The sequence below is a fragment of the Coregonus clupeaformis genome, chromosome 16 (genome assembly GCF_020615455.1).
Source record: "Coregonus clupeaformis isolate EN_2021a chromosome 16, ASM2061545v1, whole genome shotgun sequence".
Lineage (NCBI taxonomy): Eukaryota > Metazoa > Chordata > Actinopteri > Salmoniformes > Salmonidae > Coregonus > Coregonus clupeaformis.
In genome coordinates, this window is record NC_059207.1 from 44,105,342 (window position 1) to 44,125,724 (window position 20,383).

Sequence of the window (20,383 nt, forward strand, 5' to 3'; positions counted from 1 at the left end):
TTCCTCCCCATAAGCAGACATATTCTCTTTTCTGTGGGAGCACCTTTTTAGTAGGGTTTGATTGTGTAGTATAATTTCACTTTGCCTGAGATCATGTATTTAATCTAATTTTGACTTGTGACAAAAAAAATTGATTGACAGTAGACTTTTGTTTTGTGTATTTGTGGTACATTCTATTGATTCTATCAAAGCCAGTAGGGAGTTGTTTTCAAGGAATAACTTATTTCTAAATGTCATGATGTTCTGTTGTCCCAGACCTTTTACAGACCTTTTTGTGGATGGATGTCCACTTTCAGTGACACATAAACAGGGACACATTGACACGAGCATACTGCAACAAAATGGGCGGCTTAGAACTTTAAATGAGACCGACCGGTTGATTTTCTGTTTCCAAATCAGGGAAAATATCTGTAGTACAGAGAACTTGAAGATTCCACCTTGACAGTAAGATTTGTTGACTGAGTTGTATTCCCATTCCAGAACATAAAGCAATGTAACAATGGCTGAATGATCTGCCCAGAGCCATATATTTAGAAAGTTAGGCCAACATTCTGTTACATAGCATTGTTTAAATATTCCCCATGTAATGTTAATGGGAAGCTAACATGGCTGCCATAGAATGTTTAAGTGTCATGTAAATGCATCATAATGCAGAAACCGCATTGGCCTACTAAATACATGTCTCTGGTTCTGCCTAATGTCCCACTGTTGGCTCAATGTCTCTTGTTACCTCTGTTTTGACAATTTCAACTCTCTGTGTGTAAGTATCTTTGATTGCCAAACTAATACCCCATACATTTCTCAATTCTAATTATCTTATTTTGGTTCAGAGTTTTGAGAAGGCAGAGGCATGGTGGATATCTTCCTTACCTCTTAGTAATTTTTCTTTTTTTGTCTTTTCTTTTCTGAACTCTACCACTATCATGTCATTTTGTGTCTGCTGTGCTTGGAAGAGGGAAGGTTGTCGATAGTTGAAACCTCAAACTGGAATTCATGGAATAAAGAAGAATTTCAAACACTGAGTGTCCTCGTTTCATGCAAATCTTTTCACTTGAGAAATACTGCACCAAACATTTTAGATGTAAGACCTCCTCTGCAAAAACGTCTAAATTAATTACAGATTTCTTGAGTTATTTTAGATTAATTTGGACTATTTTGAGGAAGTGTACTGGCTACGGCGTCAAACAGTAATATTGCTGCTTTTTTCTCGTTTTTCAAGCAAATGTATTTTAAGGGAGAATGCGAGCGCAGACATTCACTTCGCCTAGCTGAATTCTGCTAGGAGCTAACCAAACCTATGTATGCGGACACCTTTACAGTTTGTTACAATATCTGTCAAGCAGATTGCTCCGTGGTGGTTGAAGTTCAATTCAACCAGATACACATACTTACACTTAACAATAATAAGACCACAGTAAAATACAGCAAAATCAAACAACCAATTATTACACTGCAAAACATGTTAACATCAATTATTGAAAAATAAGCAATTAAAATATACAGTATACACAAACACATAGGATATCCTGCATCAGCCTTAGTTACGTAAAGTGCATTAATTCGGAAAGAATATAAAAGCTACAGCTAAAACTTTGGTCAGAGAATATTTTGTGGCAAGCATAAAATTAAATATTTGAAAGATTAGGAATCATCACCAGAGTCCAGACCAGTCCAGACCAAACTTGACCCCTTTAAGGACCTGTACTACCAGGACCTTAGTCAAGAGGACAGTTTTGATCTGACCAGACCATTGGTTTAAATACAGCTATGCCACCTGGTTCAGTAAATACATAGTGGTCAACATCCATTTTCCCCATTCAAATCTACTGGATTACTCCAATGAACCAGGGTGTAGATTACAGGGGTGTTGGCCATGTTAACGTGGACACCCCCATAAACCTTGAAAATATCAATTTTGGATCAGTCCATTATTTTAGGGGCAACCCCAAGAGTCAATATCAATAACAAATGGTGCGATGCACTCTGAAGCAGTAAGTCTTCCCCACCACACAGCTGCAGCAGAGGACCACAGCAGGAAGTCTGGAACGTGACGGCGCTTCTGTTTGACATCAGCTTGAGACAGAAGTGGCCCTTAACCTCGGGTCTAGGATCAGATTACTCTAACACCAATCCTTACCATGACAATTAGGGGGATGACATCATAACTGACCCTGTATCAGTAGCTAGAGGAAACTCCTGCCTCCTCCGTGGGAACCAGTGGAGTCAGGAGAGATCAGAGGAGCAGTCCTGTCCTCCACTCAACCGTCCACTCTCTCAGCAATTAGGAGACAGACAGCCAGAGAGGGTTATACTGTATGCTTTTACAACCCTGTGTGTATGTGTGTGTGTGTGTACCTGCATATCGCTCTCCGACTCCTGGATGGTCTCCTGTAGCAGACTCTGTAGTTGACTCTCAAACATTCTGCTCTCCTCGATCACCAACAGAGACTCATCACAGAAACACAAACTGACATACAAGCAGACACACACATTATTAACACACACACACAAACACCAACTCACTACAGAGAAGAGCACACACACCACATCATTAACACACTATCTATCTGTCCACCAGTCTGTCCACCTGAAAGAGAGATACATGTGCGTGCATGTGTGCATGTGTGTATGTGTGTGCGTCTGTGTGTGTGTACTCACGGCTGCTGTAGGCTGGGTCTGGGGGTCAGTAGAGGGGGAACAGAGGAGGAAGAGCGGCCCCCATCCACAGGACTCTTACTCACAGGGCTGCGCAACTTACTCTGAATAACAACGAAGGATACACACTGATCAGGAGAGTGTGTGTGTGTGTGTGTGTTTCTATATGTATTTGTGAGTGTACTTACACAGGCTACTTTGAGAGCAGGTTCCATAGTTCCCTCTGTTGTCTCTCCTGTAGATTCATCAGGACCTGTTCACTCTCAGCCATCCTCTGTACCAGGCCCTCTACACGGAGTAGCAGCTCCATTACACGCTGGTCTGGAGGAAGTGAGGGAGAGGGAGGGAGGGAGGGGGAGGGAGGGTGGGAAGTGAGAGTGACCTCTCAGCTTCCCTATCAAATAAAAAAATTCAAACTGAAAACCCAAGAAAATTAACAACAATGACAAATGGTTTGATGATGAATGCAAAAACCTAAGAAAGAAATTGAGAAACCTATCCAACCAAAAACATAGAGACCCAGAAAACCTGAGCCTACACCTTCACTATGGTGAATCACTAAAACAATACGGAAATACACTACGAAAAAAGAAGGAACAGCACGTCAGAAATCAGCTCAATGTAATTGAAGAATCCATAGACTCTACCCACTTCTGGGAAAATTGGAAAACAAACAACAACACGAAGAGTTATCTATCCAAAACAGAGATGTATGGGTAAACCACTTCTCCAATCTTTTTGGCCCTATAACAAAGAACAAACAGCAAAAAACATATACATCAAATACACATTTTAGAATCAACTATTAAAGACTACCAGAACCCACTGGATTCTCCAATTACATTGAATGAACTACAGGACAAAATACAAACCCTCCAACCCCAAAAGGCCTGTGGTGTTGATGGTATCCTCAATGAAATGATAAAATATAAAGACCTCCAATTCCAATTGGCTATACTTAAACTCTTTAACATCATCCTTAGCTCTGGCATCTTCCCCAATATTTGGAACAAAGGACTGATCACCCCAATCCACAAAAGTGGAGACAAATTTGACCCCAATATCTACCGCCAAGAGCAACCTTGGGAAAGTCCTCTGCATTATCACTAACAGCAGACTCATACATTTCCTCAGTGAAAACAATGTACTGAGCAAATGTCAAATTGGCTTTTTATCAAATTACCGTACGACAGACCACGTATTCACCCTGCACACCCCAATTGACAAACAAACAAAACAAAACAAAGGCAAAGTCTTCTCATGCTTTGTTGATTTCAAAAAAGCTTTTGACTCAATTTGGCCTGAGGGTCTGCTTTACAAAATGAATGGAAAGCGGTGTTGGGGAAAAAACATTAAACATTTTAAAATCTATGTACACAAACAACAAGTGTGCGGTAAAAATTGGCAAAAAACCCACACATTTATTTCCACAGGGCCGTGGGGTGAGACAGGGATACCGCTTAAGCCCCACCCTCTTCAACATATATATCAACGAATTGGCGAGGATACTAGAACAGTCTGCAGCATCCGACTAGAATCTGAAGTCAAATGTCTACTGTTTGCTGATGATCTGGTGCTTCTGTCTCCAACCATGGAGGGCCTACAGCAGCACCTAGATCTTCTGCACAGATTCTGTCAGACCTGGGCCCTGACAGTAAATCTCAGTAAGACAAAAATAATGGTGTTCCAAAAAAGGTCCAGTTGCCAGGACCACAAATACAAATTTCATCTAGACACCGTTGCCCTAGAGCACACAAAAAACTATAGATACCTCGGCCTAAACATTAGCTCCACAGGTAACTTCCACAAAGTTGTGAACAATCTGAGAGACAAGGCAAGAAGGGCCTTCTATGCCATCAAAAGGAACATAACATTTGACATACCAATTAGGATCTGGCTAAAAATACTTGGATCAGTTACAGAACCCATTGCCCTTTATGGTTGTGAGGTCTGGGGTCCGCTCACCAACCAAGAATTCACTAAATGGGACAAACACCAAATTGAGACTGCATGCAGAATTCTGCAAAAATATCCTCCATGTACAACGTAAAACACCAAATAATGCATGCAGAGCAGAATTAGGCCGATACCCACTAATGATCATAATCTAGAAAAGAGCTGTTAAATTCTACAACCACCTAAAAGGAAGTGATTCCCAAACCTTCCATAACAAAGCCATCACCTACAGAGAGATGAACCTGGAGAAGAGTCCCCTAAGCAAGCTGGTCCTGGGACTCTGTTCACAAACACAAACAGACCCCACAGAGCCCCAGGATAGCAACACAATTAGACCCAACCAAATCATGAGAAAACAAAAAGAGAATTACTTGACACATTGGAAAGAATTAACAAAAAAACTGAGCAAACTACAATGCTATTTGGCCCTAAACAGAGAGTACACAGTGGCAGAATACTTGACCACTGTGACTGACCCAAACTTAAGGAAAGCTTTGACAATGTACAGACTCAGTGAGCATAGCCTTGCTATTGAGAAAGGCCACCATAGGCAGACCTGGCTCTCAAGAGAAGACTGGCTTTGTATACACTGCCCACAAAATGAGTTGGAAACTGAGCTGCACTTCCTAACCTCCTGCCAAATGTATGACCATATTAGAGACACATATTTCCCTCAGATTACACATACCCACAAAGAATTCGAAAACAAATCCAATTTTGATCATCTCCCATATCTATTGGGTGAGATACCACAGTGTGCCATCACAGCAGCAATATTTGTGACCTGTTGCAACAAGAAAAGGGCAACCAGTGAAGAACAAACACCATTGTAAATACAACCCATATTTATGTTTATTTATCTTCCCTTTTGTACTTTTAACTATTTGCACATATTATTACATTTGAAATGTCTTTATTCTTTTGGAACTTTTGTGAGTGCAATGTTTACTGTTAATTTTGTATTGTTTATTTCACTTTTGTTTATTATCTACTTCACTTGCTTTGGCAATGTTAACATATGTTTCCCATGCCAATAAAGCCCTAAAATTGAAATATAATTGAGAGAGAGGGGAGATAAAAAGAGAGAGAGATGGAGGGAGGGAGAGGGGAGAGAGCGGGAGAGCGAGAGGAAGAGAGAGAGAGGTCGTCTTCCAGTCTATAATGACATGTTCTCAGAATCACAAATAGACATCAGGTGTCTATAATGTATATGACGGTAAATGGTCATGAAGGGAGAAGTGGTAAACCAAACCTCTGGGTTTCTCTCTGAGTTTGCGGAACAACTACATGGCCTTCCCCTCACTGTGGCCCGAAAGAGGAGAGAAGAGAGAATGAACAGTTACAGTTTTAGCTCACTAAAGGCCAGGCATCAGTTGACATGATGAAACTGGTTAGATGTATTTATAGATCTTATTCTGAGTTAACTGGACTGTTGAGATGTTTCTGTCTGTCTCTTACAGTGTGTCCAGGGCCTCTACACTCCTCCACAGTTGTCTCTGGAGCTCCACGATGTCTGTCTGGTGGAGCATCATCTCCTCTTCCAGCTCTGTCATCCTCTCTGCCTGCAACACAAACAAACATATTTACTTACAAGCACAAACAAAACACACGCATGTACACACACACAAACACACACACATGCATACACGCACAAGTAGACACACACACACACACACACACACACACTTACCTGGCCACAGCTGTCTGCAGTTTGCTCCATCTCCCGCCACACACCCAGCAGCTTTTCAGAGGCTAGAGACTGTTTCTGTTTTTAAATTGTAATAAATGTGCAAATATTTCAAAAAAACTGTTTTTGCTTTGTCATTATGGGGTATTGTGTGTAGATTGATGAGCATTTATTTTTATTTAATCCATTTTAGAATAAGGCTGTAAAGTAACAAAATGTGGAAAAAGTCAAGGGGTCTGAATACTTTCTGAATGCTGGCTGTAATCTAGTCCTGATATCTCCAGTGGGCACCCCCATACAGTACACTACAGTACCTCTGTATTATGGAAAAAGCTATTCCAGTTGCCTACCTATCCCTGTAGCTCTCTGTTCCTGGTATATGTTAATGTCTACGTGCAGGCTGGTAGAGAATACGTTTAGTTTGGCCGTCAGCCTCTGGTTCATAGAGATCATCTCATTCTTCTGCAGGGAGCTGTTGTGTCTCAGCAGACTCATGCTGACTGAGAGAGAGAGAGAGAGAGAGAGAGAGAGAGAGAGAGAGAGAGAGAGAGAGAGAGAGAGAGACAGTGAGAGAAAGAGACAGTGAGAGAGAGAAACAGTGAGAGAGAGAGAGACAGCAGGAAAGGGTGGCCACAGCACTAAATGGAGTGACAGTAAAAGCTCCCCAACGCACAAGTGGTTATCTCCACCCTGCTACCATACAGCAGGTAAACGCAAGTATTTCCCGTGACTGTGACTCAAAACCAAATGTCTACCTGGCCCACCACTCCAACTCGACATGAAAGTCACACATACGCCCAGGCCGTGAGCAGGCAAACAGGCCCAACCTCCACTCTGGGTATGTACATAGTCAATGGTAGGCTTCGAGGAGACTCCTATGGTAGGTACACCTATAGCTCATCTCTTGGCAGTAGTACTGTAGACTACTTTATCACTGACCTCAACCCAGAGTCTCTCAGAGCGTTCACAGTCAGCCCACTGACACCCCTACCAGATCACAGCAAAATCACAGTCTACTTGAACAGAGCAATACTCAATCATGAGGCATCAGAGCCAAAGGAACTGAATAATATTAAGATATGCTATAGATGGAAGGAAAGTAGTGTAGAAACCTACCAAAAACAATTAGGCAACAACAAATTCAATCCCTTTTAGACAACTTCCAGGACAAAACGTTTCTCTGTAATAGTGAAGGTGTAAACTTTGCAGTAGAAAACTTAAACAGTATATTTGACCTCTCAGCTTCCCTATCAAATCTAAAAATGTCTAACAGAAAACCTAAGAAAATTAACAACAATGACAAATGGTTTGATGAAGAATGCAAAAACCTAAGAAAGAAATTGAGAAACCTATCCAACCAAAAACATAGAGACCCAGAAAACCTGAGCCTACACCTTCACTATGGTGAATCACTAAAACAATACGGAAATACACTACGAAAAAAGAAGGAACAGCATGTCAGAAATCAGCTCAATGTAATTGAAGAATCCATAGACTCTAACCACTTCTGGGAAAATTGGAAAACACTAAACAAACAACAACACGAAGTCAATTGGAGGTGTACTTGTGGATGTATTTCAAGGCCTACCTTCAAACTCAGTGCCTCCTTGCTTGACATCATGGGAAAATCAAAAGAAATCAACCAAGACCTCAGAAGAAAATGTGTAGACCTCCACAAGTCTGGTTCATCCTTGGGAGCAATTTCCAAACGCCTGAAGGTACCACGTTCATCTGTACAAACAATAGTACGCAAGTATAACACCATGGGACCACGCAGCCGTCATACCGCTCAGGAAGGAGACACGTTCTGTCTCCTAGAGATGAATGTACTTTGGTGCGAAAAGTGCAAATCAATCCCAGAACAACAGCAAAGGACCTTGTGAAGATGCTGGAGGAAACAGGTACAAAAGTATCTATATCCACAGTAAAATGAGTCCTATATCGACATAACCTGAAAGGCTCCCGAGTGGCGCAGTGCCACTAGAGATCCTGGTTCGAATCCAGGCTCTGTCGTAGCCGTCCGCGACCGGGAGACCCATGGGGTGGCGTACAATTGGCCCAGGGTAGGGGAGGGAATGGCCGGCAGGGATGTAGCTCAGTTGGTAGAGCATGGCGTTTGCAACGCCAGGGTTGTGGGTTCGATTCCCACGGGGGGCCAGTATGATTTGTTAAAATAAAAAATTATAATGTATGTGTAACAGTCTTGCTTCCGTCCCTCTCCTCGCCCCTACCTGGGCTTGAACCAGGGACCCTCTGCACACATCGACAACAGTCACCCTCAAAGCACTGTTACCCGTCGCTCCACAAAAGCCGCGGCGTCGTGACGTCACTCGCTCTGAGACCTTGAAGTAGTTGTTTCCCTTGCTCTGCAAGGCCGCGGCTTTTGTGGAGCGACGGGTAACGGTGCTTCGAGGGTGAAATGCTACTAGCGCGCACCGCTAACTAGCTAGCCATTTCACACCGGTTACACTCACCCCCCTTTGACCTCCTTCTTTTCCGCAGCAACCAGTGATCCGGGTCAACAGCATCAATGTAACAGTTTTGCTTCCGTCCCTCTCCTCGCCCCTACCTGGGCTTGAACCAGGGACCCTCTGCACACATCGACAACAGTCACCCTCGAAGCACCGTTACCCGTCGCTCCACAAAAGCCGCGGCCCTTGCAGAGCAAGGGAAACAACTACTTCAAGGTCTCAGAGCATCACCGATTGAAATGCTACTAGCGCGCACCGCTAACTAGCTAGCCATTTCACACCGGTTACATATGCACTCACTAACTCTGGATAAGAGCGTCTGCTAAATGACTAAAATGTAAATGTAAAGGCTGCTCAGCAAGGAAGAAGCCACTGCTCCAAAACCGCCATAAAAAAGCCAGACTACGGTTTGCAACTGCACATGAGGACAAAGATCGTACTTTTTGGAGAAATGTTCTCTGGTCTGATGAAACAAAAATAGAACGGTTTGCCATAATGACCATGTTTGGAGGAAAAAGGGGGAGTTGCAAGCGAAAGAACACCATCCCAACCGTGAAGCACGGGGGTGGCAGCATCATACTGTGGGGGTGCTTTGTTGCAGGAGGGCCTTGTGCACTTCACAAAATAGCTGGCATCATGAGGAAGGAAAATTATGTGGATATATTGAAGCAACATCTCAAGACATCAGTCAGGAAGTTAAAGCTTGGTCGCAAATGGGTCTTCAAAATGGACAATGACCCCAAGCATACTTCCAAAGTTGTGGCAAAATGGCTTAAGGACAACAAAGTCAAGGTATTGGCGTGGCCATCACAAAGCCCTGACCTCAATCCTATAGAACATTTCTGGGCAGAACTGAAAAAGCGTGTGCGAGCAAGGAGGCCTACAAACCTGACTCAGTTACACCAGCTCTGTCAGGAGGAATGGGCCAAAATTCACCCAACTTATTGTGGGAAGCTTGTGGAAGGCTACCTGAAACGTTTGACCCAAGTTAAACAATTTAAAGGCAATGCTACCAAGTTTCAATTGAGTGTATGTAAACTTCTGACCCACTGGGAATGTGATGAAAGAAATAAAAGCTGAAATAAATCATTCTCTCTACTATTATTCTGACATTTCCCATTCTTACAATAAAGTGGTGATCCTAACTGACCTAAGACCGGGAATTTTTACTAGGATTAAATGTCAGGAATTGTGAAAAACTGAGTTTAAATGTATTTGGCTAAGGTGTATGTAAACTTCCGACTTCAACTGTATGTCAAATTGGCTTTTTACCAAATTACCATACGACAGACCACGTATTCACCCTGCACACCCTAATTGACAAACAAACTAAAACAAAGGCAAAGTCTTCTCATGCTTTGTTTATTTCAAAAAAGTTTTGACTCAATTTGGCATGAGGGTCTGCTATACAAATTGATGGAAAGTGGTGTTGGGGGAAAAACATACGACATTATAAAATCTATGTACACAAACAACAAGTGTGCGGTTAAAACTGGCAAAAAACACACACATTTAATTCCACAGGGCCGTGGGGTGAGACAGGGATACCGCTTAAGCCCCACCCTCTTCAACATATACAGTGGGGAAAAAAAGTATTTAGTCAGCCACCAATTGTGCAAGTTCTCCCACTTAAAAAGATGAGAGAGGCCTGTAATTTTCATCATAGGTACACGTCAACTATGACAGACAAATTGAGGAAAAAAAATCCAGAAAATCCCATTGTAGAATTTTTAATGAATTTATTTGCAAATTATGGTGGAAAATAAGTATTTGGTCACCTACAAACAAGCAAGATTTCTGGCTCTCACAGACCTGTAACTTCTTCTTTCAGAGGCTCCTCTGTCCTCCACTCGTTACCTGTATTAATGGCACCTGTTTGAACTTGTTATCAGTATAAAATACACCTGTCCACAACCTCAAACAGTCACACTCCAAACTTCACAATGGCCAAGACCAAAGAGCTGTCAAAGGACACCAAAAACAAAATTGTAGACCTGCACCAGGCTGGCAAGACTGAATCTGCAATAGGTAAGCAGCTTGGTTTGAAGAAATCAACTGTGGGAGCAATTATTAGGAAATGGAAGACATACAAGACCACTGATAATCTCCCTCGATCTGGGGCTCCACGCAAGATCTCACCCCGTGGGGGTCAAAATGATCACAAGAACGGTGAGCAAAAATCCCAGAACCACACGGGGGGACCTAGTGAATGACCTGCAGAGAGCTGGGACCAAAGTAACAAAGCCAACCATCAGTAACACACTACGCCGCCAGGGACTCAAATCCTGCAGTGCGAGACGTGTCCCCCTGCTTAAGCCAGTACATGTCCAGGCCCGTCTGAAGTGCATTTGGATGATCCAGAAGAGGATTGGGAGAATGTCATATGGTCAGATGAAACCAAAATATAACTTTTTTGGTAAAAACTCAACTCGTCATGTTTGGAGGACAAAGAATGCTGAGTTGCATCCAAAGAACACCATACCTACTGTGAAGCATGGGGTTGGAAACATCATGCTTTGGGGCTGTTTTTCTGCAAAGGGACCAGGACGACTGATCCGTGTAAAGGAAAGAATGAATGGGGCCATGTATCGTGAGATTTTGAGTGAAACCCTCCTTCCATCAGCAAGGGCATTGAAGATGAAACGTGGCTGGGTCTTTCAGCATGACAATGATCCCAAACACACCGCCCGGGCAACGAAGGAGTGGCTTCGTAAAAAGCATTTCAAGGTCCTGGAGTGGCCTAGCCAGTCTCCAGATCTCAACCCCATAGAAAATCTTTGGAGGGAGTTGAAAGTCTGTGTTGCCCAGCGACAGCCCCAAAACATCACTGCTCTAGAGGAGATCTGCATGGAGGAATGGGCCAAAATACCAGCAACAGTGTGTGAAAACCTTGTGAAGACTTACAGAAAACGTTTGACCTGTGTCATTGCCAACAAAGGGTATATAACAAAGTATTGAGAAACTTTTGTTATTGACCAAATACTTATTTTCCACCATCATATGCCAATAAATTCATTAAAAATCCTACAATGTGATTTTCTGGATTTTTTTTTCTCATTTTGTCTGTCATAGTTGATGTGTACCTATGATGAAAATTACAGGCCTCTCTCATCTTTTTAAGTGGGAGAACTTGCACAATTGGTGGCTGACTAAATACTTTTTTTCCCCACTGTATATCAACGAATTGGCGAGGGCACTAGAACAGTCTGCAGCACCCGGCCTCACCCTACTAGAATCTGAAGTCAAATGTCTACTGTTTGCTGATGATCTGGTGCTTCTGTCCCCAACCAAGGAGGGCCTACAGCAGCACCTAGATCTTCTGCACATATTCTGTCAGACCTGGGCCCTGACAGTAAATCTCAGTAAGACAAAAATAACGATGTTCCAAAACAGGTTCCGTTGCCAGGACCACAAATACAAATGTAATCTAGACACCGTTGCCCTAGAGCACACAAAAAACTATAGATACCTCTGCCTAAACATCAGCTCCACATGTAACTTCCACAAAGCTGTGAACAATCTGAGAGACAAGGCAAGTAGGAGTTGTGGGACAACATTTCACAGAAGCAACAGAGACTTCACGGAGCAGCCTGTTAATTACAAACAAAACAGCGAAAGCAACTTCGTATTAAAGTGGGATCGTGCATTTTCCAACTCATGATTACATTTTAAGTCGTCATGGGAAAGATGCATCGTTAAAAACATTTGTAAACAACTGGTTGCAGTTCAGATCCAACCTGGATACTAAGGAGATCCTGAGGGAAATCGACGAGTATAAACAGCTTTATGCTATGGAGTAACAACATACTCCATCGTGGAAAGATCCGGCTACCTCACAAAAAAACTGTAACTCAACAAAAAAATTAAAGACAGATTCATCTACAGACACGGACGATTTACTTACCGTTGAAGTAGAGGCTAGTGCTCTTGCTAGAATCCATGCAACACTTGAAAAGTTGTGTGAGGAGGTAGAAGGGCTGAGGGGGAGTTTGGAGTTTAGCCAAGGCACTCACAGCCAAGGTAAAAACCCTCAATTCCAACATGGATTGTCTACTCAGGGAAAACAGGGTGATGAGGGAGTCGCTACTAGACATACAAATCTGTAGCATGCGTGAAAATATTTTCTGGGATTCCTGAGGACGCATCCAATAATCCAGAGGGTGCGATCAGAGAGTTCATGCAATCCGCCTTGAAACTTCCTCTAGAGACTGTAAACAAGGTGGCTTTCCACCAAGTGCACAGACTTGGATCTCGGAGCGACAAGACCAAGGGTCCCTGACCTATCATCGCAAGATTTGAACACTACCAAGAAAAGGACCTGATCAAAAACAGGGGAAAGGAGCTTAAAGGGACCAAATTCTGTTTCAGTGACCAATTTCCCCGGGAGATAAACAAACGTTGCAAGAGGCTGTGTCCTGTACAGAGGCAACAGAGGGAGAGGGGTAAGCGTGCCTTTCTCATTGTGGACAAACTTTTTATAGATGGACAGCTCTTCCGAGACAGCTCCATAACACCATGGCTGTACTAAATTCTACGGGGATGTCAGGTTACGGAAAAACAAAATATGGGAACTGTAAAAATATCTGAACACTATGAAGTTGATATGAACACACACACACTCAATTACATGCTCGCTCACACATACAGATTTATACATACACACTTGATCTCTCTCTCTTCTCCTCTCCCTCTCTCCCCTCTCTCCCTATTGTCGAGAACTTTTCTATAATTTAATATGTTTTTTGTTTGTCTATCTTTTCTATGTCGTTGTCTACATGTTATTCTATGTTTACAACAAGCAAGGGGAAGATATCAGAACAGGGACATTAGGGAATAATAACATATTGTACGGGATACATTTGTACTGTAGTAAAGCCGTCTCTAAAGTAATGTAAGGTCTCTTTCATGATCATGTGAAACGTCAATTGCTATGGAAATGCTGGGATGTGTTTTTCTATGAAAATTATGTTTAAGGTCATTATGATGCAACTATGATGCAACTATGATGGTGATACGATATGGATTACAATTATCATCCTGAATATTAAGGCTATACTCACTTCATGTTACACACATAGACACTCAACCATGCAAATTGTCTGGGTTATTATTTATTTGGACATCACACATTATAGTCTTACTCTTATCCAGACATCATACACACTCTCACTAAATCACATCTAATATCATACATATCAACCTACTCAGATTTACTACACACATAATATCTTGACTCAATTTTCTAACATCTGTAGCATTGGCTCACAGGCAAACAGGCAAGGGAATAAAACAAATATTGCTAGTTCTAAATATCAGACATTCGAAATCTTAAATTTTGACCTTCATATAACCTCTTATGGCAGTAACTTTACAAGCACTAATTATGGTCAATTTAGACTGAGAATAGTATCTAGTTATGATAAGGGGTGAAATAAGTATAGCCAGTTATAATTGTAACGGTTTAGCAGATTATAAAAAAAGATGATCAGTCTTTACATGGCTAAAATAAAAGGAATATAACATATACTGTTTACAGGAAGCTCACTCTACATCCTTAGATGAAGTTGCGTGGAAAAGGGGGTGGTGAAATAATTTTCTGTCATGGACATAGGAATTCAAAAGGTGTGAAGATATTAATTAACAAAAATGTCGATCTGAATGTGCAAATAGTCAGGAATGATTCGCAAGGAAGGTGGATCTTTTTGAATATGAAAGTGGATGAAAAACAGATTTGTCTCATTAATCTATATGGTCCAAATCAGGATGATCCATACTTCTTCTAAAATATTTATACAAATTTATTGAACTTACAGGCAACAAATGATCAAATCATTATGGTGGGAGACTATAACACGGTGTTAAGTACCTCAATGGACCGTAAAGGGAATCACTCTACAAACTATCATCAACGTGCCCTTAAGGAAATCACAAATATTATGGACACATTAGAAATACTGGATATTTGGAGACTAAAAAACCCCGACCTAGTGAGATATACATGGAGGAGACTTAATCAAGCTAGTCGTCTTGACTACTTTCTTGTCTCTTTCTATCTTGCATCAAAGGTTAAAAAAGTTCTAATAAGAGATAGAATGTGATCAGATCATCATCTAATTGGCCTTCACATAACTCTTATAGAATTTCCACGTGGACGGGGATATTGGACATTTTATCAAAGTTTACTGGAGGACAATTTATTTTTAACTAAGACAAAATTATTTATAATGTAATTTTTCCAGTACAATATAGGTATCACGTTTCAGGAGAAGACCCAGATGCAGACAGTGTCGAAGTAACAAAAGTTTATTACAAAAACAGGGGGCAGGCAAATGACAGGTCAAGGGCAGGCAGAGGTCAATAATCCAGGGTGGTGTAACAAGGTACAGAACAGCAGGTAGGCTCAGGGTCAGGGCAGGCTGAATGGTCAAATCCGGGAGAACTAGAAAACAGGAACTTGAGAAAGACAGGAGCAAGGGGAAAAACGCTGGTAGGCTTGACAAAACAAAACAAACTGGCAATAGACAAACAGAGAACACAGGTATAAATACACCATGCTGCACCATGAGCTGGGCCGTCTCTTTGGCGGAGGGTAGCTTGCGAAGTGACCCGGGCCTTACTGAGCACCTCCCAGAGGTCCTGGTACTCCGCGGGAATGGTGGAGAGGTCCGAGGCAACTTCTGAGCCCCCAGGAAGACGTCCCGGGGCAGGCTGCGCTGACTTCAGGCAATGAGCGTGGCAGAACGGGCTCCAGCCCATGATGGCACCAGTAGACCAGTCAATAAAGGGGTTGTGTCGCTGGAGTCAAGAGAAACCCAATACCACGGGAACCTGAGGAGACTTAATTAGCAGGAATTGGAACGTCTCGCTGTGGTTCCCTGATACTCGTAGGTTGATGGGGGTGGTATTGTGGGTGCCCCGGCTTATAGATCGCCCGTCCAGCGCTCTAACGTCCATGGGAATGGAGAGGGGCTGAGTGGGGATGCCCAGCTCAGATGCCAGGGTAGCGTCCATAAAGCTCTCATCGGCCCCAGAGTCGATGAGTACCCGGAAAGATTTCGACTGGTTCCCCCACAGCAAGATGGCATGAAAGGGGGTGCGAGTAAGGGAAGAGGAAAAGTTATCCGTATGGCCCACCAGAGTACTCGCTCCTACTGGTGAGCCTGGTCTTTTAGTGGACAGGTGGACATAAACTGACCAGTAGTACCGCAATACAGGCAACTCTTTGTGTGATGCCTGTATTGCCGTTCGGCTGGAGACAGCCTAGCTCTGCCTAGTTGCATCGGCTCGGGAAGAGGTGAATCGGCAGACTTCGGAGACTCTCGGGGGAACTCGGGTAGCATCGGTTTCTCTCGGCAACGGAGCCGTCGGGGACTTCCGGGATAATCCTTGGGCGGGCGAGTGGAATCGGACTTCCTCTCCTTCCTTCGTTCCCGTAGTCGCCCATCGATCCGAATGGTCAAGGCGATGAGCGAGTCGAGATCCGTCGGTAGTTCCTGGGCTGCAAGCTCGTCCTTTACTTCCTCCAATACTCCGTGCAGGAACGTGTCGAACAGCGCTTCCGGGTTCCAGGCACACGCAGCTGCCAACGTGCGGAAATCCACTGCATAGTCTGCCACACTGCAGGATTCTTGCCGAAGCTGGAGTAACTTCCAGACAGCCTCTCTCCTGGACAATGGAGCACCGAAAACCTTATTTACCTCCTGCATGAACTCCTCCAGACTGAAGCATACGCCCAACTGTTGTTCCCACACTGCCGTAGCCCAGGCGAGAGCCCTCCCAGACATCAGCGTGATGAGGTATGCTATCTTAGAGCGGTCCGAGGGGAAGGAGGATAGCTACAGCTCGATGATGAGCGAACACTGAGCGAGAAATGCCCGACAGGTTCCCGACTCTCCGGCGAAGCGTTCCGGGGGAGGTAAGCTGGGTTAATGAGGTGCTGAGAGGTTACCATCGTGGTAGGCTGCCTAACAGACAAACCACGGAATTGCTCCAGCAATGTGTTAAACACACGGTCATGGCGTTCGGCCAAGGTCTGGAACCCTTCCATGAGAACACGAAGCATCTCCTTGTGCCTTCCAATGGTGGCTCCTTGGGAGGAGATGGAGTTGCGGAGCTGGTCCGAGTCTGCTGGGTCAGTCATGGCCAGTTCGTACTATCACGTTTCAGGAGACCCAGATGCAGACAGTGTCGCAGTAACAAAAGTTTATTACAAAAACAGGGGGCAGGCAAATGACAGGTCAAGGGCAGGCAGAAGTCAGTAATCCAGATCAGAGTCCAAAAGGTACAGAACGGCATGCAGTCTCAGAGTCAGGGCAGGCAGAGGTCAATAATCCAGGATGGTGTGACAAGGTACAGAACGGCAGGCAGGCAGGCTCAGGGTCAAGGCAGGCAGAATGGTCAAAACCGGGAAAACTAGAACTTGAGAAAGACAGGAGCAAGGGGGAAAATGCTGGTAGGCTTGACGAAACAAAACGAACTGGCAACAGACAAACAGAGAACAGGAATAAATACACTGGGGATAATGGGGAAGATTGTCTCCACCCCCCTCCAGGTGTCACCCATCACAAAGACAGGTGAAACAGATCAGGGTGTGACAATAGGTTCGGCAAATCCCCTTATTGTTTGGGATACCTTTAAATGCACCTTAAGAGGTCATTCAATTCAATATTCATCAATAATAAAAAGCAGTTTCTGGCTAAAGAGACAAGGCTAACAAGGGAAATACATGAACTAGTAGTACAGGCAATAAAAACGATACTACAGAGATACAAAATAAGTTAGAGGAAAAACAAAAAGAACTGGAGGAACTTATTCAAGAATGATCTAATGTAATCTATTACAAAAATAAAGCAAACTGGATGGAATATGGAGAAAAATTCACCAAATTCTTCCTGAATCTCCAACACAGAAACGCTAATAAAAATAATTTGCAGAAACTCGTTACAGAAGACGGAGTCATCTATGATTCTCCTAATTATATTTTAAAAGAGGAAGCTAAATATTTTAAGCAGATGTTCTCTTTTCCGTCTCATCCTCACCCACTGAATGATGAATGACATCAGGTGTCTATAATGTATATGACGGTAAATGGTCATGAAGGGAGAAGTGGTAAACCAACCTCTGGGTTTCTCTCTGAGTTTGCGGAACAACTCCATGGCCTTCCCCTCACTGTGGCCCGAAAGAGGAGAGAAGAGAGAATGAACAGTTACAGTTTTAGCTCACTAAAGGCCAGGCATCAGCTGACACGATGAAACTGGTTAGATGTATTTTATTTTACTCCCCGTATCTTTCGGTCTTACAGGGCAGCTTTCTGTCCTTGCTGTAGCCTCTGCCAGTCTTCCTTCAGGGTGTGGATGGTGTCCCAGGCCTGGCCTCAGGTCCTCCTCAGAGGGCTTTAGGACAACACGTGCTTAGGGTCCATCTCTGAGAGGGAGAAAGAGAGAGCGAAAGGGAGGGAGGGAGAAGGAGAGAGAGTTCCAGTGTATCAAATCAAATTGTATTTGTCACATGCGCCGAATACAACAGGTGTAGACCTTACTGTGAAATGCTTACTTACAAGCCCTTAAACAACAATGCAGTTTTAAATAAATAGCAAATAACCAAATATTTACTAAATAAACTAAAGTAAAAAATAACAACATTAAAAGTAACACAATAAAATACCAATAACGAGGCTATATACAGGGGGTACCGGTACCGAGTCAATGTGCAGGGGTACAGGTTAGTCGATGTACAGTCTAAGTCAGAAGTTTACATACACTTAGGTTGGAGTCATTAAAACCCATTTTTCAACCACTCCACAAATTTCTTGTTAACAAACTATCATTTTGGCAAGTCGGTTAGGACATCTACTTTGTGCATGACACAAGTAATTTTTCCAACAATTGTTTACAGACAGATTATTTCACTTAGAATTCACTGTATCACAATTCCAGTGGGTCAGAAGTTTACTGTACCTTTGAACAGCTTGGAAAATTCAAGAAAATGATGTCATGGCTTTAGAAGCTTCTGATAGGCTAATTGACATCATTTGAGTCAATTGGAGGTGTACCTGTGGATGTATTTCAAGGCCTACCTTCAAACTCAGTGCCTCTTTGCTTGACATCATGGGAAAATCAAAATAGATCTGCCAAGACCTCCGAATTTTTTTCTCCAAACGCCTGAAAGTACCACGGTAATCTGTACAAACAATAGTACGTAAGTATAAACACCATGGGACCACGCAGCCGTCATACCGCAAATCAATCCCAGAACAACAGCAAAGGACCTTGTGAAGATGCTGGAGGAAACAGGTACAAAAGTATCTATATCCACAGTAAAACAAGTCCTATATCGACATAACCTGAAAGGCCGCTCAGCAAGGAAGAAGCCACTGCTCCAAAACCGCCATAGAAAAGCCAGACTACGGTTTGCAACTGCACATGGGGACAAAGATCGTACTTTTTGGAGAAATGTCCTCTGGTCTGATGAAACAAAAATAGAACTGTTTGGCCATAATGACCATCGTTATGTTTGGAGGAAAAAGGGGATGCCTTGCAAGCCGAAGAACACCATCCCAAACGTGAAGCACGGGGGTGGCAGCATCATGCTGTGGGGTTGCTTTGCTGCAGAAGGGACTGGTGCACTTCACAAAATAGATGGCATCATGAGGAAGGAAAATTATGTGGATATATTGAAGCAACATCTCAAGACATCAGTCAGGAAGTTAAAGCTTGGTCGCAAATAGGTCTTCCAAATGGACAATGACCCCAAGCATACTTCCAAAGTTGTGGCAAAATGGCTTAAGGACAACAAAGTCAAGGTATTGGAGTGGCCATCACAAAGCCCTGTCCTCAATCCTATAGAACATTTGTGGGCAGAACTGAAAAAGTGTGTGCGAGCAAAGAGGCCTACAAACCTGACTCAGTTACACCAGCTCTGCCAGGTGGAATGGGCCAAAATTCACCCAACTTATTGTGGGAAGCTTGTGGAAGGCTACCCGAAACGTTTGACCAAAGTTAAACAATTTAAAGGCAATGCTACCAAATACTAATTGAGTGTATGTAAACTTCTGACCCACTGGGAATGTGATGAAATAAATAAAATCTGAATAATTCATTCTCTCTACTATTATTCTGACATTTCACATTCTTAAAATAAAGTGGTGACCCTACATTTTTATTAGGATTAAATATCAGGAATTGTGAAAAACTGAGTTTAAATGTATTTGGCTAAGGTGTATGTAAACTTCCGACTTCAACTGTAATTTGTACATGTAGGTAGGGGTAAAGTGACTATGCATAGATAATAAACAGCGAGTAGCACCAGTGTAAAAACAAAGGGGGGTCAATGCAAATAGTCCGGGTGGCCATTTTATTAATTGTTCAGCAGTCTTATGGCTTGGGGGTAGAAGCTGTTAAGGAGCCTTCTGGACCTAGACTTGGCGCTCCGGTACCGCTTGCCGTGCGGTAGCAGAGGGAACAGTCTATGTCTTGGGTGACTGGAGTCTTTGACAATTTTTGGGGCCTTCCTCTGACACCGCCTAGTATATAGGTCCTGGGTGGCAGGACGCTTGGCCCCAGTGATGTACTGGGCTGTACGCACTACCCTCTGTAGCACCTTACAGTCGGATGCA

The 20,383-nt window shown here is 43.1% G+C and overlaps 1 pseudogene; it reads right to left on the reverse strand.

Annotated features, from left to right (window-relative positions):
- Positions 1-921: 921 nt before the first annotated feature.
- LOC121583995 overlaps positions 922-20,383 on the reverse strand; it is a 40,980-nt pseudogene continuing 21,518 nt past the window's right edge.